This window comes from Sus scrofa, chromosome 8, assembly GCF_000003025.6.
Source record: "Sus scrofa isolate TJ Tabasco breed Duroc chromosome 8, Sscrofa11.1, whole genome shotgun sequence".
Classification (NCBI taxonomy): Eukaryota; Metazoa; Chordata; class Mammalia; order Artiodactyla; family Suidae; genus Sus; species Sus scrofa.
In genome coordinates, this window is record NC_010450.4 from 58,324,021 (window position 1) to 58,351,509 (window position 27,489).

Below are 27,489 nucleotides of genomic sequence, written 5' to 3' on the forward strand. Positions count from 1 at the left end.
GATTTAGGCTATTAGAGGCCAGATCCTCAGGCAGCTGCTTCTATAGTATAAGTATATATAGTCCTGTGACACTGCAGTCATGACCCTGGCTTCAAATTAGGGCCAGGAGATCTAGGTGCCTCGCCTGTGTGCAATAGCAAACACTGGTGTTCCTTTCTTGGAGATACCAGTGGGTGCTAGTGGGGAAAAGGGTGAATGCAAAAATCTTACTTTCCTTCAGGGCACATCTGTAAGCTATTAGATGGCTGCCAATCCTGAAATCTACACCTCAGACTGAAGTTCCACAACAAGCAAAAGATGTGGGGCATCTTTCAATTTTCTTTCTGTTCAGTGCCTTTGGGTATAGCTTGATTGTTACAATTCTCTGCAACCCAGGAAATCAAGTTCCTCTAGCCACAGCCAGACAATCAAGGGGCATTCCCCAAGAAGCAGCCATAGAGACTAAGACACCAAAAGGAAAAAGCAGGCACCAGATAGGTATAAAATCTCCCCTCTGAGAGACACTGGTGCTATCGAGTGTGGCATAGGGAGAATGCAAGGATGGCACCTGATGGGGAAAAGAAAGAGATGGCTCTCACCCACTTTAGCAACATACAAGGCGAGTGCAAACATGGTATCTGCCAGCACTTCTATTCCTGGGGAGTATCCTAGCAGTCCCCTGTCCCTCTAAATGATGCTTTAAGATTAGCAAATTAATCTCTTTAACATAAATTCTGAGTACTCTTTAAAATGGCTACTTCTGCTTTGGGCTTAGTGTACTTGCACCTGAGCCTTTTCAGAGGCATGTCTTAACTTGCTAAAATCCTTTGGGTCATGGTAATGTGAGTTCATTTGGTTTTCAAAGCCAGATGTTTGGGGGGCTCATCTCTCAGGTGGAGTTCTTAGAAGCTGACATTCTTGATGTGAGCTACAAACCCTTTGCTCCTCAGGGAGAAGCTCTGGGTTTGTGGATTCCCTCCCAGTGTGGATCACTGCACTATGGTTAGATTTACAGTGAAACCACATCTCTGCCTGTCAAACTTCCCTTTCTTTGGCGCTGTTCTAATTTGCCAAATTGAGGGAACTGCTCAGCTAGTTTTGAAGGCTTTTATAGAGGTGTTTCTATGGGTAAAAGTGAGTTCAAAATCTTCCTATATCACTACTTAGGGCTGCCTTTCTCCATTTATTTTTATTCCAGTTAGGACTGCAACTCCATAGCAGAGTTTAAATGCCAAAGAACTATCAGAATTTTCTTTAGATCCCAAGTCTTAGAGAAGTTGTGAAATTTACCCACAGAAATATGAAGCTCACATGTAAGAGAATCACACTATCATATAGGAAGTGGTATTTCTCCTATAGATGGAGCTATAGACTGTGCTATCATTTTAAACAAAAACACAAAAGGTTTCCCTCACTGTCTTACAGTCTATGGGGCAACCTTCTGGTCCACCGTCTTGCCGACTGACAGGTATGAACATTAAATATGAATCTGGCTTTTATGTGCTTAAGTCAGGAATATTTTTAAAAATTTGTTTTTGTCTTTTGTCTTTTTAGGGCCATACCTGTGGCATTTGGAGGTTCCCAGGCTAGAGATCTAATCAGAGCTACAGCTGCTGGCCTACACCACAGCCACAGCAACTCGGGATCCAAGCTGCATCTGCAACCTACACCACAGCTCATGGCAATGCCAGATGCTCAACCCACTGAGCGAGGCCAGGGATCGAACCCGCAACCTCATGGTTCCTAGTCAGACTTGCTTCTGCTGTGCCACAATGAGAGCTCCTTTTTCTAATGTTTTTTAAAGTGCAGTATTGTTGACTTACAATGTGGGATTAAGTTTGTGGTGTAAAACAAAGTGGTTCATTTATACATAGATACATATTCGTTTCCATTATAGTTTATTATAGGAGACTGAACATAGTTACCTGTGCGATAGAGTAGGACCTTGTTGTTTATTGACTTCATGTATAGTAGTTTTTGTCTGCTAATCCCAAACTCCTAATTTTAAAAATGGTTTTGATTGCAATGCAGTATTTGCATTTATTGGCCAGGCTTTTAAGTAAGTGTTCTGTTTTTTAATTTGCCATTGTGTTCTTCTTTATAATTTGCCATTCATGAACTACAGGGATCCATTCTTTATTCAGAGTACTGCCTTTTTCTACTTGCGACTTGTCTGAATAAGCAAACATTTGGCAATGAATTTTAAGGGCTGTAACGCTTCTCCCTTGATGAATAATAGCACACAAGTTAACAATAGAAATTAAACTGGTTTATAGTCATATGTGTACACAAAATTTAACAGATTCAAAATCTCATTTCATATTCCTGAACCCAGAGGAAATGAGAATGAAAGGGTGAGTTTAGAAATTTTTGTGTTTCAAGAAATGGATGAGCAAGTTTTTGAGAAATTAACTGTCCTGCATGAGGCAAAATGGGAAGTATTTCCACTTTTTTGTGTATTTTCATGTTTATAGACATAGCTAGGATTGGGAAGCTAATTATTTAATGGTTGAGTAAGGGGAGAACCACATCCTGAGAAACTCCATCTGAAGAATCAGAGCCATGGTATTCATAGCACAGGACTAGGAAGATAAGAATTGCGAGTCTGGCCAAGCAATCAATACCAATTAGATCTGAATGGGAAAAACTCAACAGATTTCCAGAGTATAATGATGAAGTGCTGGCAAAGACTATATATAGAGATCTACACAGGTCTGCAGACATCCTAAATGTCTCAGATCTTCCAGCAAGTGGCAATATATAATAAAGTTAGAATCAGAATTTAAATTTGCTAGAGGTTTTTTGAGTATAGTTTCTGGAATTAGGGCCATTTTTGCCACTTCCTATCAGTGAAATTCCGGATGAGTTGTTACTTTTTCTCCTTTTTTTAATTCTGAAAATATAATTAATAAAATACTTCACAATAGCATTAAAATTATTAGTGAAAATAGTGCCTAGAAACTATAAGGTATTTATTAGAAACTTAGAAGAAAGACGAGCAAGAGAGGCAAGAGAAGAAGGCCAAGCTGGGAGTCAGTGATGATGGAATCGAATACTGAACAGACTATCACTACAAATATTTCAACGCAGAACCAACAAAAGCATCCAAGTAATCACGGTAGTAGATGTAATCTTGTTTACAGGGGCAGGACAGAAACTCATTAGAGTTGGATCAAGATATCAGAGCTGGAAATACCACCAATTTTGAATTGGTTCTGAGTCATCTAAACGTTAAGGTATATATCAATGCCTCTGAATTTTTCTAAATTGGAAAAAAGGGAAAAAAAAAGTTGTAGCAAATACCAGTTGTGGGTATTAAGGACCCCAACAGTAGAGATCCTGGCAAGTTATACAATCAGGGATAAGAACTAGACTGTGAAAAGACAAGTGCATTTTAGTTTCCCCAGGTAGTGCCCTTGTGAAAATTCTGTTGGGTATGCCAATAACTGGGGTGGCAGCAGAGCTTTTAATAGAGTTAATGGTCAAGGCAGATTTTATAAACAAAAGCTGATTCCAATCACAAGTTCATGGCCCATTGCCATAGAATATTGTGAGCGCAATCTGTGTTGTCCAGGGAACTCCCCTCTACTTTATAGCATGGGCTTTTATGAGTGTTTATTACAGTCTGTAAAGTTTACCTTTAGAGACAGATTTGCAAATTTGTTTTTGATATATTCCATTCCTCTAAAATAATATTTTATATTTTAAATTGTCATACATTTTCTGTTTTTAATGCTTTGTTTAGATATAACAAAATATGTCTCCTCTCAAATCTTCTGTTAGTTATACACACAAGGCTATTTGCAAACACTTAAAGTGATTCAGTAATTGACAATTCATTAACAGGACAAAGTCATAACCATTATGCTGGTTGTTGTTTCTATGTAAGAGGGATGCAATTTTGGCCACAAATGAAAAAGGAATAATATGTGTTCTTGATTCAATTTATCTGGCTCTTCAAGTTTCTCTGCATTAGTGATCATATTTTAGATCACTAATGCAGAAATTTTTCCTTTGGTGAATTTACCATATATATATATATATTTTTTTAATTCATGTAATTACTAATTATATATAATAAAATGGATAGTGAATTCATATTGATTTGGGTAATAATCCTGGCTTGGCTACCTCTTAGCCAGTGATTGATTTTTCTTATATTTAAAATTAACATAATAATGATCAAATTTTAAGACTATTATAAGTAAATATAATAAAGAATATACAATTTCTACTTTAGTGCCTATTCAATAAAGTGCAGTCAATAGTGTATATTTAGCTTCATTAGAATTGGGGTAGTAAACTGGACTTCTGACTAAGCATCAGACAACTGTTCTAGGATTAAATAAAATAAGACTTTTCATTCTACACTTGATTGTTGGTACTTGATTGATTGGTACACCAGAGGTGAACTTCATACTTGATATTTAGACAAAATCTATCACTCAATGTCAGATTTATTTTGCCCTTTGTAATTCTAAATAGGCAAATGTGTATTTTGGTCACATTTATGGGTATACTGTGTATGGTCAGTTATAAAATCATCACATAAGGTAAATCCTATTAATAAGTGTAATCTCAATACTATGAAGAAATTTTATTTGGATTACAGTAAATATTTTAATATTAAATTTAAAACATATTCTACATACATATAAGTTGCATTAAAAAAATCCCTTTATATATATTACATATTCAGCTTTTATCAGTTTGAATATACATGCAGAGGTGCATATATATGTATATACTTCATATAATTCATATCAATTGTTAAAATTCATTTTATTCATATTACAATATAGAAATATCAAATATTTTAAAATGGAGAAATAGATTGCTAAAATGATTAAAAGAGTGTAATTAAACACATATACCTATAAGAAAAATGTCATTGAGTTCATAAATCTTTTTGGTTTTTAACAATTAATACCAGGCATGATAACAGTCATTATTTTTTAGTACAATTCTAATTTTTCATATTTGTTTGGGATATTAGCATTCATAACATTAAAAAAAAAACTCTTGGAAACAGTTCTTTAAATTACATATTTCCATGTAAGCTATAAGTATTTCAAGAAATATCTTATTTAGAAATTCTTCACATCATATGTTAAACTTTTCAACATGATCATGAGTTAAAAAATTGCCCATATCATCTACAATATTAATCACACAGATAGAAAAATAACAATATGAAGCATAAAGTGTTAAAAGAGAATGTCCTCTAAAACACATTTAATTCTAATTAAACTTAAAAACCAACTTTAAAAAAGCTTAAAATATTTCTTCATATTTTTAAGATCTTGGAAGTTCAGAACTTAAATAAAAACTATCAAGTAATTTATTAGAAAATACCAACAACTTTTAAAAGTTAAAGAAGAAAATTTTGGGTATTTGCAGATATTACAGCCTCTAGGAAAGTTCCTTTTAAAAAAACATGTTACTAGAACATTTCCTTTAATTACATGTTGCTATATCCCAAAGGGTTACTGAAATCATTACATATCTTTTTTTTTGCTTTATACATCAGACATCTAGATATAGAGAAATCACCAGAATTCTATTTTAAGTCTGACAGAGTTGAATCATTTCTCTAATTTTACTTGCTTGCTGTAAGATGTCTGGGAATAATACAGGAAAATCATGATGAATCTGTTTGAATAAGTATTTATAGGAAGAGAACTTAGTGAAGATCATGTTCATGCAAGTGTCAGTAGCAATGGAACAAACATGATGGTAGTTAAAAACTGATTAAGGAATCATAGGGATGCATTTTTCCCTAATACATTTCAAGTGTATTACATATGTTAACTGTTCAGAATATAATTATAGCAGAGTGTAATAGCAGAATTATTGCTTCATTTAGAAATAATGGGCCACTTTCAACATTTTTCTTCAATTAATTTTGAAGTTCCTAACCAAGTGCATTTACATGATATTTTGAAAAAATGAAGAGCAACTAATAAATATATAATAGGATGCTTGAATCAAAGATTGTCTTTATATCATAAGGTGAAACAAGCAGTATGAAATACCATTTTACCAATAATTAATTCCCTAGATTACTGTTAATGACTACCAACTTTTTCAGTAGTTAAGGAAGAAGGACTTGTAAAATTAATCTCAATATTTTATTTGCCAGAAACTCTACAGGAGATAAAGTTCTGGTCATTAGAAGTAAAAATAACTACTACTTGCTATATTCCATAAAATCCCCTTTCATTTGCCTATTGGAAGTTGATGCAAATAAAACTTCAGACATTATTATTTTGAATGTTAATTACACTGCCCAACTAACCACATTTCTAGGTGAACAATAGCAACTATTTATAACAGAAATATGCAATAAAATGACCACTGATACAATCAGGCAAATTCCTTTGCTGAAAAACTATTGTTTGTGTACAAGTTCAAATTTTATTTTTTTAATTGTTTTCAATTTTTTATTACTGAAATGAATTTATCACATCTGTAGTTGTATAATGATCATCACAATCCAATTTCACAGGATTTCCATCCCACAACCCAAGCACATCCCCCTACCCCCCAAACTGTCTCCTCTGGAGACCATAAGTTTTTCAATATCTGTGAGTCTGCATCTGTTCTTCAAAGAAGTTCAGTCTGTCCTTTATTCAGATTCCACATGTCAGTGAAAGCATTTGATGTTGGTGTCTCATTGTATGGCTGACTTCACTTAGCATGATAATTTCTAGGTCCATCCATGTTGCTAAAACTGCTGGTATTTTGTTCCTTTTAATGCTGAGTAATATTTCATTGTGTATATGTACCACATCTTCTTGATCCACTCCTCTGTCAATTGACACATTTAGGTTGTTTCCATGTCTTGGCTATTGAAAAGAGTGCTCCAATGAACATCGGAGTACATGTGTCTTTGCGAGTCATGGTTTTCTCTGGATAGATGCCCAGGAGTGGGATTGCTGGATCAAATGGTAGTTCTATGTTTAGTTTTCTGAGGAATCTCCATACTGTTTTCCACAGTGGTTGCACCAATTGACAATCCCACCAGCAGTGTACTAGGGTTCCTTTTTCTCTACACCTCTCCAGCACTTATTGTTTGTAGACTTTTGGATGATGGCCATTCTGGCTGGTGTAAGGTGATACCTCAGAGTGGTTTTGATTTGCATCTCTCTAATAATGAGTGATGTTGAACATCTTTACATGTGTTTCTCGGCCATCTGTATGTCTTCTTTGGAGAACTGTCTGTTTAGATCTTCTGCCCATTTTTTGATAGGCTTGTTTGTTTTTTTTGGTATGGAGCTGCAGAAGGTATTTATAAATTTTGGAGATTAATCCCTTGTCCATTGATTCACTTGCAAAGATTTTCTCCCATTTTGTGGGTTGTCTTTGTTTTGTTGAAGGGTTTCCTTTGCTGTGCAGAAACTTTTAAGTTTGATTAGGTCCCACTTGTTTATTTTTGTTTTTATTGTCAATACTCTAAGAGGTGGGTCTGAGAAGATGTTTGTCGTTTATGTGAGAGAGGGTTTGGCCTATGTTTTCCTCTAAGAGTTTTAGAGTGTCTGGTCTTATATGTAGGTCTTTAATCCATTTTGTTTACTTTTCTGTATGGTGTTAGGGAGTGTTCTAATTTCATTCTTTTCCATGTGGCTGTCCAGTTTTCCCAGCACCACTTATTGAACAAGCTTTCCTTTATCCATGGTATATTTTTGCCCCATTTGTCATAGATGAGTTAGCTGTAGGTGCGTAGGTTTAATTCTGGGTTTTCTATTCTGTTCCACTGATCTATATGTCTGTCTTTGTGCCAGTACCATATGGTTTTGATGATTGTTGCTTTGTAGTATTTTCTGAAGTCAGGGAGCCTGATTCCTCCAGCTCAAATTTTCTTTTTCAGGCTGTCTTTGCCTATTTTGGTTCTTGTGTGCTTCCAAACAAACTTTAAAATATTTTGAGTTCTGTGAAAAATGTCCTTGGTAATTTGATAGGGATTGCATTGACTCTGTAGATTATCTTAGGTAGTTTGATAATATTAATTCATCCAATCCACAAGCATGGTATATCCTTCCATCTCTGTGTCATCTTGATTTCTTTCATCAGTGTCTTATAGTTTTCAGAGTACAGGTCTTTTGTCTCTTTCGGTATGTTTACTCCTAGGTATTTTATTCTTTTGGATGCAATGGTAAATGGTTTTGCTTCCCTAATTTCTCTTTCTTATCTTTCATTGTTAGTGTATAGAAATGCCATCGATTTCTGTGTATTAATTGCATTTAAAAAATTATATCTACCAAAGCTTTAGTAATTAAATTTTAATAATTATCTCAAATTAAATTTTAGATTTATTCTTGTATCCCACTGATTTAATCTATTTTGATATGTAATTAACTTTAACCCTTAAACACATAGAATCTGGCCAAACTATCTATTTGGCATTCTTCTACAAGTGTGACATCTTAAAATCTCCACTCTTGTTTTCCTAAAGTACTCCATCTCTCCTCTGCTGATACTCAAAATCTATGTAATTTTGACTATGAGGCTGATTTATTCATAAGGAAAGTAGAAATGACCAAATATGACAATATGTAGAAAAGCAAAATCTTTCTGTGTTTAAAAGAAAAATACTACAATATACCCAGAACTCAGAAAGGAAATATTTATCCTTTCAGATCTTAAATCAAAGGTAAAGTAAAGCATGCACAAAGCTACATTGCCATCAAAGTTGCCAAAGGCTTAAGAACATGTAGAATTAATTATTTTAATACTTAGCTAAAATGAGGTTCGTTAACAGGTGACCTTGAAAAGCATCTTGGATTATTTTGATCACAGCAACAGTTCATGAATAAAACTGAGAACAATTAAAGTTGGATTTGTTTGTTTTATATCTTTTTTACTAATATTCAGAAATAATTATAAAATGCATTAATAATTAACATTGCTGATTTGCTCTAAATGTCTATATTTAGTTTTGGATTGAAAGTTGCCTTGAATTGGATAAACCAAAATTATGTAATAGAGGAATTATTCATCCAACTACAAACTGAATGGTGCTTATTGGATGTTCTAGCATGGAAAAGGCCATGTGGCTTATTATTTAATTCACAATGATGAACTAAATTATAATATCTCAATATTTACTAAGAATGATGAGTGTTCTTTGTGGAAAAGAAAAAAATCAATATTAAAATTATTTATATGTTAAAAAACTAACAAAAATTACCAATTTTTTAAAAATATATTTTACTCATGCTTATTTCTGTTCAATATGAGTCTAATCATTTTACCACCTGTCATCATCTGTTTAGACAACTTGTGCTGCTTTGCCATGTGTTGTTTTCATTGTCTTTAGTGATTTAGTGATTATACATACACACAATATAACTCTCACCTTCAAAAGATTTTTTTAAAGAAGAAAATCATCCTTATTTTAAGACATTTTTCATTATTACTATAATAGCAGTAGATGCGTTATTCCAAATTAAGTAGGAAACATCAGAAATAAGTAAGAAGGAACTAAAAAAGAGATGAGCAAGCTAAAACTGTGTGGTAGGAGTAGGGTAGAGTTTTCATGTACTTTTTCTGTTTTTAATAATTCAAATTTGAATAAATAGAGCAGCATATGTAAAGCACACTAAGGTCTTGGAATCTGTCTGTTCTTCCTAATGACAGGGATTTGAAACTTGGGTGGGGGAAGAAGACAAATCTTGAAAAATGTATAAGATGAATGAAAGCATCTACATATTTGACATATATGGACTTTGCTGATGCTATTTTTTGTGTCCTACAATAGTTACCTGGGTGATTCAGGTGGTAGAAATAAAGTTCTCTAATCTTAACTGTCAGGAGAAATGTTAATTCCTATGCATACATGAAAGTGGAAGGGGTAATTCTACCTGTATCCTAGTAATGGAGTAAGTGGTTCATGGTTATATCTTTATTATCTAAGTTATTTTGTATCTGTGGGAATAGAACTATATTACTTGGGGATGATAATACTAAAAAATTCCACAATGGGGCTGCACAAATTCTAAGATATATATACCTATACTTGAGGCTGTAGGGATGTTTTTACTTTCCAAGGAGAATAAATAGTATTTAAAGTTTGATACTGACATTTTAAATTACAAATTTCCTTCTATTTTCCATTACAGAATATTTCATCTTGTTTTCAACTATATCATTGAGTTTTAAACTCCTTTGTAAAAAATGTTCAGTCCACAGTCTACATACTAACTTCTCTCTAATTTACTCATCTAAGAAATTGGTACCTGTACCTAGCTAGTTGCTCAAATAAAAGAAAATGTGGAGTCATTTTTTTGATTTTCAGTTTAATTTCTCCTTATCTGACCTTTTCTGTAAACCAGTTATGCTGTCCAAGTGAAACATCTATAATGGCAGATATGTTCTATTTCTTTACCATCCAATATGGTAGCTAATGGCCCATGTTCCTATCAGCTTTTAAAATGCAGTGAGTGTAAATGGAGAACTGAATTTGAAATTTTATTTAATTAAAATTACTCTAAATTTATATATCCATGTATGGCTAGCAGTGACCATATTGGACATATATACCCAACTACCTAATGTAAATCTCTTGGCTATGCTGTCAGAATCTCAAATTTAATATCCACTGCATTCAGGGCTCTGAATTTTCAAGCCCAAACAGCGACTTGGTTTCTCTCACTTTGCTATCTAAAATTTGCCATTGTGACTCTTTATCTCTTTACTTACATTCTAAAATTTGATAGCACTGTTTCTCCATTATTATTTAGAGGTTTATGTATTCTTGCTGTTTCCTTGATTGTAATGTAAGAAACATGAAGACAAGATTTTACCCATCTTTATCACCACTCTATCCAGTCTTAGAATAGTGTTATCATAGAGTAATCCTTCAATATCTCATGAATAAATGAATAAATAACATGCATTTTTAAAGGAAGAATCACAATACTAGAGTCATAGACCAATAGTGCTGAGATTAAAGAGCAAGATATTTGTAACTAGACATTAATTGTATTGGACCTGCATTTTATGAATAATCTATCCTCAGGAAAGTAACTGAGTTAGCTGAAGAGCCCTTTTATGGATACTAGATTATAAGAATACTTACTTTATGAAGTTATTTCAAGCCCGAATGACATAAAAATTGTGTATGACATAGTGTCAATGTGTTGGCCATAATAAGAATAGTAATAATAATCATTATTCCAGTTTTAACATTGATATGATAGATATCCTTAGCCAAGTTTCTTTTATTTTCTGGGACTTCTTTAGGTATCTGCTCCATGGAGCAGTTGAATGTCTAGATCTCTGTGTTTAAAACAAGCAAACCTCTATAATTCTGAATATGAATTCACTTTCTAGTACATATTCTAAATGAACCAAAATTGTGCTGAATATGAGAATATAAGAAAACACATGCTTTTCTTCTCACTATTCAATATCTTTAATCAGTATTTTAGGAAATTGACATCTCTCTACCTCCTATGTTTAAAATGCCTTAAGGAATCCCAATAATGACCATTTAAAATAACCAATTACTATATATGTTCACTTTCCTGAGTTCCAACTTCAGACTATTGACATTATCTAGTTTTCCTCACATTTTGCCTTTTGAAAATTTTGTCTTCTTGACAGATTTAACTTACCAAAGAAAAAGATAGGAAGACATGATGGTATCTGAGTTCAATGGGGAAAGACTTTTAATGTTATTTAATAATTTTATTTGGCATCTTTATAAGTAGCACAACAGTGCCAATGGATCATGAAATCCTGAGGCACAATATATGTTACATTCAGAAAGCAATGAAAGGAAAGTACATTTAGAGGGAAAAGGTAATGGCTTTGCTTTGGACTGAGCAGTCGAAACAGTAACTGCTGCGCTCGTCTGTTAATCATCAAGTTACAGTAGCAGGACCTGGCAGTTGGGTAGAATGGACTATTTGCATTAAAAACCTGTCAATTTAAAATGCAATAAAAACAAAAAATCAATAATAATACATTTAAATTCAAACAGTCATCACAGCCCTGCAATAGCAATCAGTCATATTTACCAAGGCCTTGTATGTAATAATCCTCCTGATCCTTATATAATTACTAGCTTTGCCTCTTGAATTATCAACAGCTCTCATGGCTTATTGCTTCATACTTGCTTAATAAGCATCTGCAATCAATAATCTTGCCACAGAGTAAGAGGCAACCAGCCAGCCAGGCCCAGGGTGTAAATACTGCAGAGGTGATCGTTACATCGGTGTGAATACAGAGGTGGCTGTGCTAATGGGAGAGGCATGCAGTAAAGAGGTAATTTAGAAAGTCTGCTTACAGGGATGTGCCGGTCTGACCAGGTTGGTGGTGTCTCAACTATGGGGAACAGTCACCCTTGAAAACACATCTTCAAATGCTTCTCAAGATGTGCTTTCATGGTGATCATCATCTCCAGCAGCTGTTTCTATATCTTGCTATGAACATAACACCTTCAGTTTGCCTGAAATGCTTTTTATCCAACTGAAAAAGCAAACAGTTATTTTCTTCATTCACATGGTATATGATGGAGAACAGGAATTTATATGCAAATTTGAGTATTAGTGACACTTTGATGACAAGAGTTTAAGGACCAATTGTAGCTGTCAAAAATGTTTGAAAACCTCTATTAATGCCACTCACATGAAAAATAAAATTGAAGATCCCAATAGAGAAAGTGTGTTATATAGATAACAACATTATATTGCTTATTTTATTCAGGCTGTTGAATTCTAACAATTCCTATGTTTTTGCAAAAGGAACAATTGGAAACACCGTCATCAGCACAATATCATTTAATGTTAAACCTTGTAAATATTAACTGTGCTCATTGTTGCTATTATTTAAAATTCACCCTTTACCCATAACTTAGGAGACTTTACAAAATACATAAAAACAGTGCTTTTGCTCTCATAGTGTTTGTACTAAATGGATAAAACAGGAAATTAATCACTTAAAAATCAGGTTTAGAAATCCTTATTTATATTATTTAGAAGTGTAATTATAGATTCACTAATTTGCATTTTAAATGAATTTTAGCATAGTTCCATATTGTAAAATGTGTTACCTGGTATATTACTATAAAGTGCCCCCAAGTATTGGGCGGTGTTTCTTTCAGGGCTCATTTCCTATCAAAGAGGAGTAGTGTCTTGAGATCTCAAGTACCTCTTGGAGCCTCTACCAAGGAAGGGCTGAGTAGGATAAACTTTTCAGGTGGCAGGTAATTGAAGGGGAGGTGTCACCATTAGAACATTTCCTGAGAGCTTTGACTGGTCAGACCCATTGTGTTTCTAACACATCAGGTATATTTCTTACCCTTATATCTATACTCACTGCTTGCTCCCTTTACTGGAATTTGCTGCTATTTCCATCCTGACTTTACCAGACTATATACCTCAACTAACAGAGCCTGTTTGCACTCTGAGCTTGTTTCTCAGAGCTTGACTTATCCTAACATGCATTGTTTTGAAAATGTTCTCATTTGACACATTTTAATTTACTTATGCATATGTAAATATATCATTATATATATATTTCACATATCACTCATGAATAGATAATATATCATATGTATATATCACCTATTATTATATATATATTTTTTCTGTATTCCTCCCAAATCTATAAGCTCCTTGAGCAAGGCACAATGCCTTATAAATAGAAAGCACACAATAAGCAGCTTTTAATGCAAATAGAATAAGAAATCTAACTAGTGGGTTAATGCATGCCAAATCCCTGTCATTGAACTATATGTATGATCATTTAAAGGAGGAGACATATTTTAGGGGCTGTGAGGGGAAAACTTCAAAGCAAGGCATATTATTCCCTTTATCTCCTTACATAACATGTTATTTAGACTCTAAGTATTGAAGGATCTATGCTTTAATAAAAATTAATATACAGGAGTTCCTGTTATGGCACAGTGGAAATCTGACTAGGAACCATGAGGTTGCAGGTTCGATCCCTGGCCTCGCTCAATGGGTTAAGGATCCGGCCTTGCTGTGAGCTGTGGTGTAGGTCACAGACGCGGATCTGATCTGGCGTTGCTGTGGCTGTGGCATAGGCCAGCAGCTACAGCTCTGATTAGACCCCTAGCCTGGTAACCTCCATATGCCATTGGTGTGGCCCTAAAAAGACAAAAGACCAAAAAAAAAAAAAAAGATTAATATACATACATGGGCTTTTTCCTCTACCTTCACTTAGCATAACATTTTCGAAGTTTATCCATGTTGTAGTATATATTGGTATCTTATTCCTTTTTAGGAATAATGAATAATATCTCACTGTACAGATAGCCATTTCTCATTTGATGGGTATTTGGGTTAGCTCCACTTTTGGTTATTATGAATAATGCTGCTATGAACATTTGTGCTATGAACAAGATTTTTTGCATGGACATATGTTTTAAATCTCTTGGATACATAATTAAGAGTAAAATTGTTGGATCACATGGAACTCTGTTTAAATTTTTGAGGAAAGGCCAAAGAGTTTTCCCAGGTGCTCTAAATTTTACATTTCAATAAGCAGTGTAGGAGAGTTGCCTTCACTCCCCATCCTAGCCCTAGCCAACATTCGTTGTTGCCCATATTTTTATTACAGGCATCCTAGTGGGTGTAAAGTGGTATCTTTTTATGATTTTGACTTACATTTCTCTAATAACTAATGAAGTCCAGCATCTCTTCATCAGCTTTTTGGTCATTTGTATCTTACTTGGAGAAATGAAAAACATTATGCATTTTTAATTAGGTTGCTTTTAATTGTTAAAAGAATTCTTTAAATGTTCTGGATACTAGGCCCTTATAAAAATATATACTTTGCATGATTGTGAATTTTAATCATCAAAGAGTGCTAGATTTTGTCAAATTATTTTTCTTTAATAATTTGAACGGTCATGTTATTTTTGGATTTTAATATATTAATGTGTGTAGTACATTGATTACTTTTTGTATGTGGAGACATTCTTCTATTCCTGGGATAAGTCCCACTAAGACATGCTGCATACCCTTTTATATCTTGCTGGATTTGGTTTGAGTATTTTTGTGTTTATATTCAGAAGAGGTATTTGTCCACAATTTTCTTTTCTTGTGATATTTTTAACCTATTTTAGTACCAGCATAATATTTACCTTGGAGAATGAGGTATCTTTATTTTTGAAAGGTTTTGTGAAGGATTGGTATTAATTCTTAAATATTTGGTATAATTTACTAGAGAAGCAATCTGTTCATGAGATTTACTTCGTAGGAAGTATGTTGATTATTAATTCAATTTCCTTACTTCCCATAGTTCTATTCAAAGTTTCTATTTCTTTTGAATCTGTTTTAGTAGTTTCTGTTTTTATAAGACTACCCATTTCATCTGCGTAATATAATGTTACCATACAATTATTTTCTAATAATTTTATAATAATTCTTTGTATTTCTGTAATGTCCTCTATTTTATTCTTGAGTTTAGGAAATTGTGTCTTTTCTTTCTTTTTTTTTTCTTTTTTTGCTTTGTTTGTCAATTGATTTTTTTTCCTGAGAACTTTGGGAATTTTTCCTATTCTGTATTGTTATTTATATAATGATTTTTTTTCCATTATAGTGCCTTCTTAGCACAGTGGTCAGCACATCAGCCTCATAATCAATTGTTATTTATATTTTCTAATTCATTTATTTCTGTACCAATAATTATAATTTCATTTCTTACACTTTCTTGAGTTTAGTTTGTTCTTTTTATTTTTCTAGTTTCTTTATATGGAAGAAAGGTATTCATTTGATTTATTTCTTGATATATTGGTTGTTAAGCAGTATGTTGTTTAAATTCCACATTACTTTGAATTTTCCAAATTGTCTTCCTATTTCATTCTATTGTTGTCAGAGAATATATTTTGTATGATTTACATCCTTTTACACTTATTGAGATTTGTTTTATGGACTAATATAATGCCTATCCTGAAGAATGTTCCAAGTGTGTTTGAAAGGAATATATATTTTGCTGTTGTTGGATAGTGTGCCAGTCTATCTTTTAATTACAGCACTTAATCCATTCATAGGACAAAGGTAAGAATTTTTGTCTGCCATTTTGTTATTTGCTTTTATATGCCATTCTCTAGTCCTCCATTGTTCTTTTTTGATAGATATTTTCTAGCATACCAATTTAACATCACTGTCATTTTTTTACTATTTACTTTGTATTTTTTCCTTAGTGTTGCCTGAATTATTTTAATCTAATTCCTATTGACAAAATTTCAAGTATATACAAAAACTGTTTCAATATAGTTCACATACATTCTATATTTATACATTGTTTCCATTACATATTTCAGATTACTGCCTTATGCAGTTGTCTTTTAAGTCAGATAAGAGAAAAGGCAGGTAGAAACCAAGAAAAAAAATCAGTTACACTGTTATTTATATTTACCCACTTTCCTACCTTTACCAATGTTTTCATTTCATCAAATGGTTTGAGGTACTTTCTGGTGTCCTCTGGTTTCAGCCTATAGAGGACCCTATCTTTTATCTATACAAGAGATTTGATAGGGACAGTTTTTCTCATATTTTTTCTTTGTAGGTCTTAATCTCCCTCTATTTTTTTTAATGGCCATACCTGTGGCATATGAAAGTTCCTGGGCTAGGCATCAAATCAGCTGCAGCTGAGGCCTAAGCCACAGCAACACTGGATCCAAGCTGCATCTGTAACCTAAGCCACACTTTGTGGCAATGCCAAATCCTTAACCTACTGAACAAGGCCAGGGATTAAACCTACATCCTCAGAGAGAAAACAACAGGTCCTTAATTGGCTGAGCCACAATGGGAATTCTAATTTTCCCGAGTTTTTTTTTTTTTTAATTTTATTATAGTTGATTTACAATGGTCTGTCAATTTCTGCTGTATAGCAAAGTGCCCCCATACATTATTTTTCTCATATTATGTTCTAACATGTTCTGTCACAAGTGATTAGATATAGTTCCCAGTGCTTACAGCAGGATCTCAATGCTTATCCACTCCAAATGCAATAGTTTGGATCTACTATCCCCAAACCCCAAGTCCATCCCATTCCTTCCATTTCCCCCTTGGCAACCACAAGCTTGTTCTCTATGTCTGTGAGTCTGTTTCTCTTTTGTAGGTAGGTTCATTTATGCCATATTTTAGATTCCAGATATGTGATATCATATGGTATTTGTCTTTCTCTTTCTGACTTCATTTGGTATGAGAGTCTAGGTTCCAACCATGTTGCCAAAAATGACATTATTTTATTATTTCTTATGACTATTATTCCAGGGTGTACATGTACCACACCTTAATCCATTCATCTGTTGATCGACTTTTAGGTTGTTTCCATGTCTTAGCTATTGTGAATAGCACTGCAATGAACATGGAGGTTCATGCATCTTTTTGAATGAAGGTTTGGTCTGGATCTATGCCCAAGAGTGGGATTGCTAGAGCATTATGGTTAGTTTTTTTTGAGGTACCTCCATACTGGTTTCCACAGTGGCAACAATTTACATTCCCACCAACAGTGTAGGAGGGTTCCCATTGCTCCACACCCTCTCCAGCATTTGTTATTGTAGACTTATTTATAATGATAGCCATTCTGATCAGTGTGAGGTAGTACCTCATTGCAGTTTTGATTTGCATTTCTCTAATAATTAGTGATGTTGAGCAATTTTTCATGTGCCTGTTGGCCATCCATATGTCTTCTTTGGAGAGATGTCTGTTTAGGTCTTCTGCCCATTTTTCAATTGGGTTGTTTGTTTTTTTTGCAGTTGAGTTGTATGAAATGTGTGTATATTTTGGAGATTAAGCCATTGTTGGTTGCATCATTTGCAAATATTTTCTCATATTCCATAGATTGACTTTTTTATGGTTTCCTTTGATGTGCAAAAGCTTGTAAGTTTGATTAGGTTCATTGGGTGGTTTTTGTTTTTATTTTATTTCTATTGTCTTGACAGACCTAAGAAAACATTTGTATAGTTGATGTCAGAGAATGTTTTACCTCTGTTCTCTTCTAGGAGTTTTATGCATATTTCTTAAGTCTTTAAGACATTTTGATTTATTTTTGTGCATGGTGTAAGGGTGTGTTCCAGTTTCATTAATTTACATGCGGCTGCCCAGGTTTCCCAGCATCACTTGCTGAAAAGACCTTCTTTTTCCCATTTTATATTCTTGCCTCCTTTGTTGAAAATTAATTGATCATAGGTGTCTGGATTTATTTCTTGGTTCTCTATTCTGTTCCATTTTCCCATACGTCTGTTTTTGTACCAGCACCACACTGCCTTGATTACCATAGCTTTATATTATTGTCTGAAGTCTGGGAGAGTTATGCCTCCTGCTTGTTTCTGTCCCCCCACCCCCTTCAGGATTCTTTTCACAATTCTGGTCTTTTATGGTTCCGCATATAAACTTTTCAATTATTTATTCTAGTTCTGCAACAAAATGTCATGGGTAATTTGATAGGGACTGCGTGAAATCTGTAGGTTGTTTTGGGTAATATGGCCATTTTAATGATATTCTTCCAATCCAGGAGAATGGGATATCTTTTTACTTCTTTGAATCCCCTTTAACTTCCTTGATTAATGTTTTATACTTTTCAGCATTGAAGTCTTTCATCTGCTTGGTTAGGTTTATTTCTAGGTATTTGATTTTTCAGGGTATGATTAAAAGGTATTATATTCTTATATTCCTTTTCTAATTCTTCATTGTTAGTATACAGAAATGCAACCAATTTCTGAATGTTAATCTCATATCCTGGTACTTTGCTGAATCCGTTGATCAGTTTTGGTAGTTTTGTGTGGAGTCCTTAAGGGTTTTCTATGTATAGTATCATGTCATCTACACAGAGTGATGATTTTACCTTTTCTCTTCCCATTTGGATATTTTTTATTTCTTTTGTTTGTCCAATTGCTGTAACTAGGACTTCCAATGCTATGCTGAATAAAAGTGGCAAGAGTGGGCAGCTTTGTTTTACTGAAAATTTTAGCAGGAAGGCTTTCAGCTTTGCTCTGTTGAGTAATATATTGGCTGCAGGTTTGTCATAAGTGGCTTTTATTATGTTATTTATTATGTTATTTTGTTAATGAGGTATATGGCATTAATTGATTTGCATAAGTTGAACCATCCTTGTGAACTTGGGGTGAATCCCACTTGGTCGTGTTGTATGATCTTCTCACGTGTTGTTGGATTCAGTTGGCTAAAATTTTGTTGGGAATTTTTGCATCTATATTAATCAAAGATATTGGCCTATAATTTTCTTTTTGGTAGTATCTATGTCTGTCTCTGGTATTAGGGTAATGGTGGATTCAAATAATGTCCTTGGGGAGTGTTCCTTCTTCATCCTTTTGGAAAAGTCTAAGAAAGATGAGTTTAAGTTCTTTGTGTGTTGGTAGAATTCACCTGTGAGTACATCTGGTCCTGGACTTTCGTTTGTAGGGAGTGTTTTTATTACATACTCGATTTCATTTCTAGTGATTGATCTGTTCAATTGATCTATTTCTTCTTGATTCAGTTTTGGCGGGCTTTATGCCTCTAGAAAATTGTCCATTTCTTCTAGGTTGTCATATTTGTTGGCATGTAATTTCTTATAGTATTGTCTTATGGTTTTGAGTATTTTTTTGTGGTATCTGTTGAGATTTCTCCTTTTCACATTTTGTTTATTTGGGTTCTTTATTCTTGGTGAGCCTGGCCAGAAGTTTGTCAATTTTGTTTACCCATTCAAAGAGCCAGCTTTTGGTTTTATTGATTTTTTTTCCTATTGTTTTATGAATCTCTATTTTATTGATTTCCTCTCTGATCTTTATGATTTCCTTCCTCCTGCTGACTTTAGGGTTTTTTTTGTTCTTTTTTTCTAATTCTTTTTAGGTGGTAGTTTGTGTTGTTGATTTGAGATTTTTTTTTCTAGGAAGGCCTGTTTCACTATGAACTTCCCTCTAAGAACTTTTTTTGCAGCATCCCATAGATATTGCATTGTTGTATTTTCATTATCATTCATTCAAGGTATTTTTAATTTCCCTTTTGATTTCTTTGTTGACCCATTGGTTTTTTAGTAGATGTTGTTTAGTCTCCATGTAGTCAGTTTTTTCTCATTTCTTTTCCTGTGGTTGATTTCTAGTTTCATGCCACTGTGGTCAGAGAAGATGCTTGAAATGATTTCTATACTCAAACTTGTTTAGAGTAGTTTTGTGCCCCAATATGTGGTCAATCCTTAAGAATATTCCATGTGCACTTGAAAAGAGTGTATATTCCTTTTTTTGGTGGGGGTGTAAATATCCTAATAGTATCAATTAAGTCTAACTCTTCTGTTGTGTAATTTAGCATCTCTGTTGCCTTATTTTCTATCTAGAGGATCTGTCCATTGATGTGAGTGGGGTATTAAAAGTCTTCTGTTATTATTGTATTCCCATTAATTTCTCCTTTTATGTCTATTTGTATTTGTTATATGTATCTGGGTACTCCTATATTAGGGACATATAATATTGATGATTATGATATTCTCTTCTTGAATGGCTTCTTTTATCATTAAATAGTGTCCTTCTTTGTCTTTTTTATGGCCTTTGTTTTAAAGTCTATTTTGTGTGATAGGCGTATTGCAACTCTTGCTTTCCTGTCTGTTCCATTTGCATGAAATATCTTTTTCCATCCCTTCACTTTCAATTTATATGTGTCCTTTACCCTAAGGTGAGTCTCTTGTAGGCAGCATATTGTAGGCTCTTTTTTTAAATCAAGTCTGCCACTCTATATTTTGATTGGAGCATTAAGTCTATTGACATTTAAGGTAATTATTGATAAATATGTATTTATTGCCATTTTAAACTGTTTTTTCCTGTTGATTCTGTTTCTCCTAGGTTCCTTTTTGTTTGTATGTTTAGATGATTTCCTTTTATTTTATGCTGCATCCTCTTCTTTTTAATTTTTGTGAATACATTGTTTGGTTTTTATTTGTGGTTACCCTGTTTTTTAAGTATGTTAACTGTTCCTATATCTGCTTGCTTTTCGCCTGTTAATCATATAAGACCAAACACATTAAAAAAAAAAGTCTAGATTTTCACTTTCCTTCGCTACATTTTATGATTTTGATGTCCTTTTTTATATCTTCATGTTTATCCTTTTGCTGTTCATTGTGTTTATGCTTTTTTTTACAAAGTTCTGTATTTTTTTTCTTTTTCCTTTTAGATATGTATACTGGCTTATTTAAGTGGTTGTCTTCCAATTGTTATCTCCTCCATCCTCCATCTTCTTACTTCTTTCCTATTTGAAGGAGACCTTTCAGTATTTCATTTAGAATGGGTTTAGTACTGCTGAATTCTTTTAGTGTTTGTTGGAGAAATCTTTTATTTCTCCTGCTATTTTAAATTATAATCTTGCTGGGTAGCATATTCTAAGCTGCAAATTTTTCTTTTAAAACTTTGATTATATTTTGCCACTCTTTTCTGGCCCATAGTGTTTCTGTAGAGAAATCAGCTGACAGCCTTATTGGAGGTCTCTTATAATTATCTCTTTTGTTGTTCTCTGCTGCCTTTGGAATCATCTATTTTTAACTTTTGCCTTTTTATTATAACATGTCATGTTGTGGGTCTGTTTGGTTCGGCTTCTTTGGGGCAACTTTTTGGGGCCCTCTGTGCTTTCAGTATCTTGATATATATTTCCTTTAGATTTGAAAAGTTTTCAGCCATAGTTTCTTCAAATATATTTTTAATCCCTTTTTCTTCTTCTTCTGGAATCCTTATTATGTGTATATTGATCTACTTTATATTATCCCCTAGATCTCTTATATTGCTTTCATTTGATTTTCTGTCTGTTGTCCTGATCGAGTGATTTCCATTATCTTCCAAGTCACTGATTCGTTCCTCTGCATTATTAATTCTGCTCTTTAGTGCCTTTAGCTCAGTTTGCATCTCTGCAAATGAATTTTCTACTTTTCTTGGGTCCTTCTTATACTTTCTAGTTCCTTTCTAAAATAATACACATTACTATTCATATCTGTTCTTAGTTCCTTCATCGTTGAGCTTAATTCCTTCAATATTTTCAATATATCGTTTTGAACTCAGTGTCTGTTAGACTGCAGAGGTCTATGTCATTATTTGCTCCTTCAGAGGAAATTGCCTGTTCTTTTAACTGGGAATGTTTCCTGAGCTTCTTCGTTTTTCTTATATTTTTCTTATTCTGTGAGGTTAAGGGGAACAACTACTATAGTCTTGGAGAGCTATTTATAAGTGAGAGAGCCCCAGGGAATTTGTGAGGGCTTACTTTTTTTTTTTTTTTTTTTTTTTGGCGTGATTGTTTCTTTTGGTTTGGATGCTTGTTGTCTCTTTCCTCAGTGTGTGAAAGCCATTTTCCCTTTGTTAGGTGGTATGCTTTTGCATGGCCTTAGGAGTTGTGCTGGTATATGGCCTCCTCCACGTGTTTCCAGGGATATGGAGGCAATGGGCAGATTTTATAGCCATTCCGTGGTTGCTGGATTCTTGACAGTGATGAATATTCCATGGCAAGGTGGCACAGACCGCTCCTGGTTGTAGGACCCTGGGAAGTAGCAGTGACCCACAGCAGGTGTAGGTGGTATCCAGAGCCTTTGGCAGTGGCAGCAGCAAGGAGTGTGCATTCCTAGGGGAGTGACAGCAGCAGTGGGTGGTGCTTGGTTTCATTGTCCTCCTCGGCACCAAACCTTGAGGTGACTGGGGCCACAGGTGGTGACTGGTCTTGGACCCCTAATGATAGAGGGCCATAACCACCTCAGGAGTCTGAGATGGCTGCAGTGGTTTTCCTCTGCCACCCAAACCCCGCACAAGAGGGACTCCACCACCCGAGAGCCTGCATGTGTGCAGAGAAAGATATTCCTATGGCAGCTCCACTCCTCTTCCTCCTCTCACCCTCCCCAGCAATGGTGTCCTGCTTCTTCTGAAGGGCCAAGGCCTCCTCCTGTGCTCCCTTAGCTGTGGAGCTCTGCTTCCCAGCCTGTGGCACACCCCTCCCTTCCCCCTCAGGCTGTCTCCACACAGCCAACTCTAGTCCTTTCCCAGGAAGTGACCTCCAGAGCCTGAGTCTCAGCATACAGTCCCCGCCCAAGCATCTCAGTCTGTGCTGTCCACAGCCTGTGGTACTGATGGTTTGTGTGACTCTCTCTCTTTGCTCTTCTCAGTAATACTGCTGCACTTTTCTCCAAGGCTCTGAGTTTTCCTCTCCATCTTGGCTGATCACCCCATCAGTTAGTTGGCCTCCCAGGGTGCAGATTCCTTTCCTCTTTCACAGCTCCATCTCCCAAGGAGTGTTGCTCCTGTACTGATTACTTTTTTTCTCTTCTTTTTTTTCCCTTTTATTCTACCTAGTTAGGTAGACGGTTTCTTTCCCTTTGTGAAGGTTTAAGTTCTTCTGCCAGTGTTCAGTAGTTCTGTGTGAATCATTCCACATGTACATAGGTTTTTTTTTTTTTTTTTTGATGTGTTTGTGAGAGAAGGTGAGCACAATGTCTTACTCTTCCACCATCTGGATCTTGCCCCCTCCCTACTTTTTAAAGATGGATTTTGGATGTACAATGTTTGGTTGACAGTCTTATTTAACTTATTTTAACATTCTTAATGTCATTTCACTGCTTTTGGTTTCCATAATTTCTGATGAGAAAGCAGTTAGTAATCCACCTACTGAGGATCCTATGAATGTGATGACTTGCTTTGCTCTTCAAGATTCTCTCCATGTCATAAATGTTGACAGAATGATGTATCCAGGTATTGATTTCTTTGAATCAATTTGTAGGTCATTGAGCTTCATAAATGTATAGATTAATATTTTCCACCATATATTGGAAATTTTCAAACATTTTGCTAAATTTTTTTGGTCCTTTACTCTCTTTTCCTTTGGGGACTCCTGCTGTGTATGTATTAGTAGTCAAAAATTTTCACAAATCTCTAGGATTATATTAATTTTTAAATTTTTTTTAGACTGGATAATTTCACTTGACCTAAGTTTGCTGACTCTATCTATTCAAAACTGCTGCCATGCCTTCTAGTGAATTTTTATTTATTTTTTGTTTTATTTACACAATAATTTTTTTCTACTGTAAAGCATGGTGACCCAGTTACACACACATGTATACACTCTTTTTTCTCACATTATCATGCTCCATCATAAGTGACTAGACATAGTTCCCAGTGCTATACAGCAGAGTGAATTTTTAAATTTTAGCTTTCAATTTTAAATGTCTTTTGGGTTCTTTTTTATAGTGTCTATTTTTTATGACATTCTCTATTTTCTGAAACATCTCATATCTTCCTTTAGGTCCTGAGACTGTTTCCTTCTATTAATTGGATACAATTAAAAAGACTGATTTAAAGCTTTGTCTAGTAAATCCAACATCTGAGCTTCCTTAGGGACAGTTTTTCTTGAATTTTTTTTCCCCTGTGTATGGGACATAATTTCCTGTTTCTTTAAATGACTTATAATTTTCTATTTAAAATGATATTCAATGGTTTCCCTTGAAAAAGAAAACCTCAGATTGCTGTTAAATTTGGTTAAATTCTAGCAATATGAAAAAGTTAATTCTGACAAATTTTCTTTCCAATGTTGCTTTTACAGATGACAAGAATTTTTGTGGTTCTAACTTTGCTATATTCACTGACATCATTCCTAAAATAATATTATAATTGCATTTAAATTACTTTAGTCAGGTTTTATAAGTGAAATTCTCACTATTCCTTATTGCCTTATGACTGGCACTTATTAAATATCACCTGATCTGCCTATGAAGACTTTGAATGTATAGCCCTTAGTGTCAATTCATGGATGCTAAGTCAAAAAGGTGAAATTATTATTTAGATAATTTATAATTCAAAGTTTTTCACCTAATAACACACCTCCTAAAATAACACTACATGATTTTTACATCTTTGCTAATGTTAAACTATAAAAATGTTCACATGCTTGCTTAAATTCATATTTATTTCAAGAAAGTTTGGATTTAATGTGTTAATTTGTAATATCTTCCTACTTGTGTTAATTGCTTGATCATACAGTTTGCCCATTTCCTATGTAGTCTTTTTAAGTTTTTAGTTTTATTCTATTGAATTATAAACTATGTTAGTTAAAAGATTTATTGAATGACTACACAGAAATGTTTGAGAAACTTTAAACGTATTGAAAACTTGAATTTGTACAATGTTTGGCTTATTATGGAAGACATTTGGCTATGAAAGCAAGTCTAAAGCCCCAGCAGTACATCTAGTAGATTGTTTTATTCATGAACTAGGCCTTCCACTAGTTAACACTATATCCATATTTTTTTCTTTATCCTATTCTGCTCTTTACTAACTCTAATACTCATTTCTACTTCAAGGCTTTTGCTTCCTCATGAATTCTATAGCTTTGTTTCTGTTAGGAATGTTTTCATTTTGCGTCATTCTCAGCAGCTGTTCATGTATTCCATTTAGTTGATATTCAAACTCACCAAGAGATATTTTAACTGGATATGATTATAAAACCCATTATTAATCCTGTCACACAAGGTTTTCATACTTGTCCACCTCATAAGTTAGTGGCCATTTGTTAATGTGTCCATACCAGATAGTTTTTGTTAGGTCACTGTGGTAAAGTTAGGTTACAAACCAAAACAAACCACAAATGGAGGTAATAAGCAAACTTATAAACTAAGTTTTTTTTCCATAAAATTGCATCTTTTATAGCACATCTAGTTCAATAATTTTTTACTTACTAATGTATATATGCACACACTCAAATCAGTACTCCTATATATTGTATTTATATTTTTGGTGCATAACAAATTGCCACAGTGGTATAAACAACAACCATTACTTCCTTACAGTGTCTGTGGGTAAAGAGTCTGAGAATGAATTAGCTGTGTCCTCTGCTAAGGGTCTCACCATTCTGAAATTAATATGTTGGCTGAGGTTATAATTTCGTCTCAGATTTGATGAAGCTCACCTCATCTCTTCCCAGCTCAGTAATGTTAGCAGAATTTTGTTTGTTTGTTTGTTTGTTGTAGTTTTGGTCTTGACATCCCCATTTTCTTGTGAGATGCTGTCAAAAGATCCTTTCTCTGCCACATGCCTCCTCCCCTTGGTCTTCTCATAACATCTTAACTTACATTTTCAAGCCCAACAAGCTGATTCTTTCTAACTCTGCTATAAAAGAATCTATTATATTGTAACATAATTGTGGATGTGTCTAACCTATTACTTTCATCAAATAATGTAACAATCAGGGAATAAATATATCTATAAATTCACAAGGTCAGCCAAACTGAAGGATATATGCTTATAAAAAGCTCATACACCAAGAGAAAGGAATTTTGAGGGAGTATCAGACTTCTAACTACAAAATTTATATTTTCTTCTCAAAAGATGTAACTTTATATACAAGTTTATGTTATTCCTTACCATCATTACAGTTGTCATGTCTCTGACCAAATGGAAAATCCCATGCTACTCTTCTTGCTTGAGCAATAAAACTGTCCTTTATTCCTCGATTTGTCCAAATCTGCCTCATTTGAATGCCAAACACAACTATATTATACGTCATCTAAACTAACAGAAACTCCAAAAAAGGCTTCCAATCTAATCTTAACTGAAGCACTTGAGGTACTATCCCAAATATTTACATTCAGACCAAGACCGGCAGTTTCTCCAGGGTGGGGAATGTAGGAGGAAGATTGTGAAAAAAGAGTGAGAAATTTAATGATGTTACTCTCTATCCTCTCTCTACTAATATAAATATTTCAAAATGCTATGTATGAGGTAAAACAAATATGCACAAGTATGTAAACCACAAGTGTAGGATAAAATCAATCTTCAAAAAGTGAACACATAGATACATAAACTACATCCAGAATGTGTACACCAGACCCATCCTAGTACTATGTTACTCAGAGGTAGACACAATTCTGAATTCAAAAATTAGGGTAGTTTATCTTTATACTTTTTGAAAATGAAATGATCAAGTATATGCTCCTTTGTGCCTGGTTTATTATGTTCAAAATTATGTTTATGATATTCTACCATGATGTTATGTACAGTTTTCTATTTATCACTGTTATAAGACAAAGTTTCTTTAAATGAGTACATTACAATTTATCTACTCTACTGTTAAACATTTTTTCTCTGGTTTCTTTTGAAGATTTCCTTTTTGTATATGACTTTTGGCAGTTTTACTAGTAAATGACATTCTTTTCTCCTTTCTGCCTTTTCTTTATTTTCTTCCTTCTCTTCCTTTTCTTTTTTCTATTTAAATTTTTTTATTGTTATTTCCCCAGTATAATTTTTTTTCTACTGTACAGCATGGTGACCCCATTACACATACAGATGATGTGGTATATATATACACAATGGAATACTACTCAGCCATAAAAACAACAAAAATAATGGCATTTGCAGCAACATGGATGGAACTAGAGACTCTCATCCTGAGTAAAGTAAGTCAGAAAGAGAAAGACAAATATCATATTATACCACTTATATCTGGAACCTAATATATGGCGCAAATGCACCCTTCCCTTTCTTGCTTTAATTCCTCTCTTTTTTTTCTCTTTGATTCTTTCATC

At 33.9% G+C, this 27,489-nt stretch overlaps 2 long non-coding RNA genes across 3 annotated transcripts in view; one reads left to right on the top strand and one right to left on the bottom strand.

Annotated features, from left to right (window-relative positions):
• The window catches only part of LOC110262109, a 91,359-nt gene that overhangs the window by 61,034 nt on the left and 2,836 nt on the right, over positions 1 to 27,489 (top strand). The gene's annotated exons all lie outside the window — the stretch shown is intronic.
• The window catches only part of LOC106504673, a 69,574-nt gene continuing 53,731 nt past the window's right edge, over positions 11,647 to 27,489 (bottom strand). Inside the window, exons 3-4 of one of the 2 annotated variants that reach the window (XR_001298333.2) lie at positions 12,291 to 12,453; positions 11,647 to 11,904 (exon numbers count right to left, since the gene is read on the bottom strand). This is a non-coding gene — a long non-coding RNA (uncharacterized LOC106504673). The remainder of the gene's footprint in view (positions 11,905 to 12,290; positions 12,454 to 27,489) is intronic. The other variant, XR_002346683.1, reaches the window with a different exon arrangement.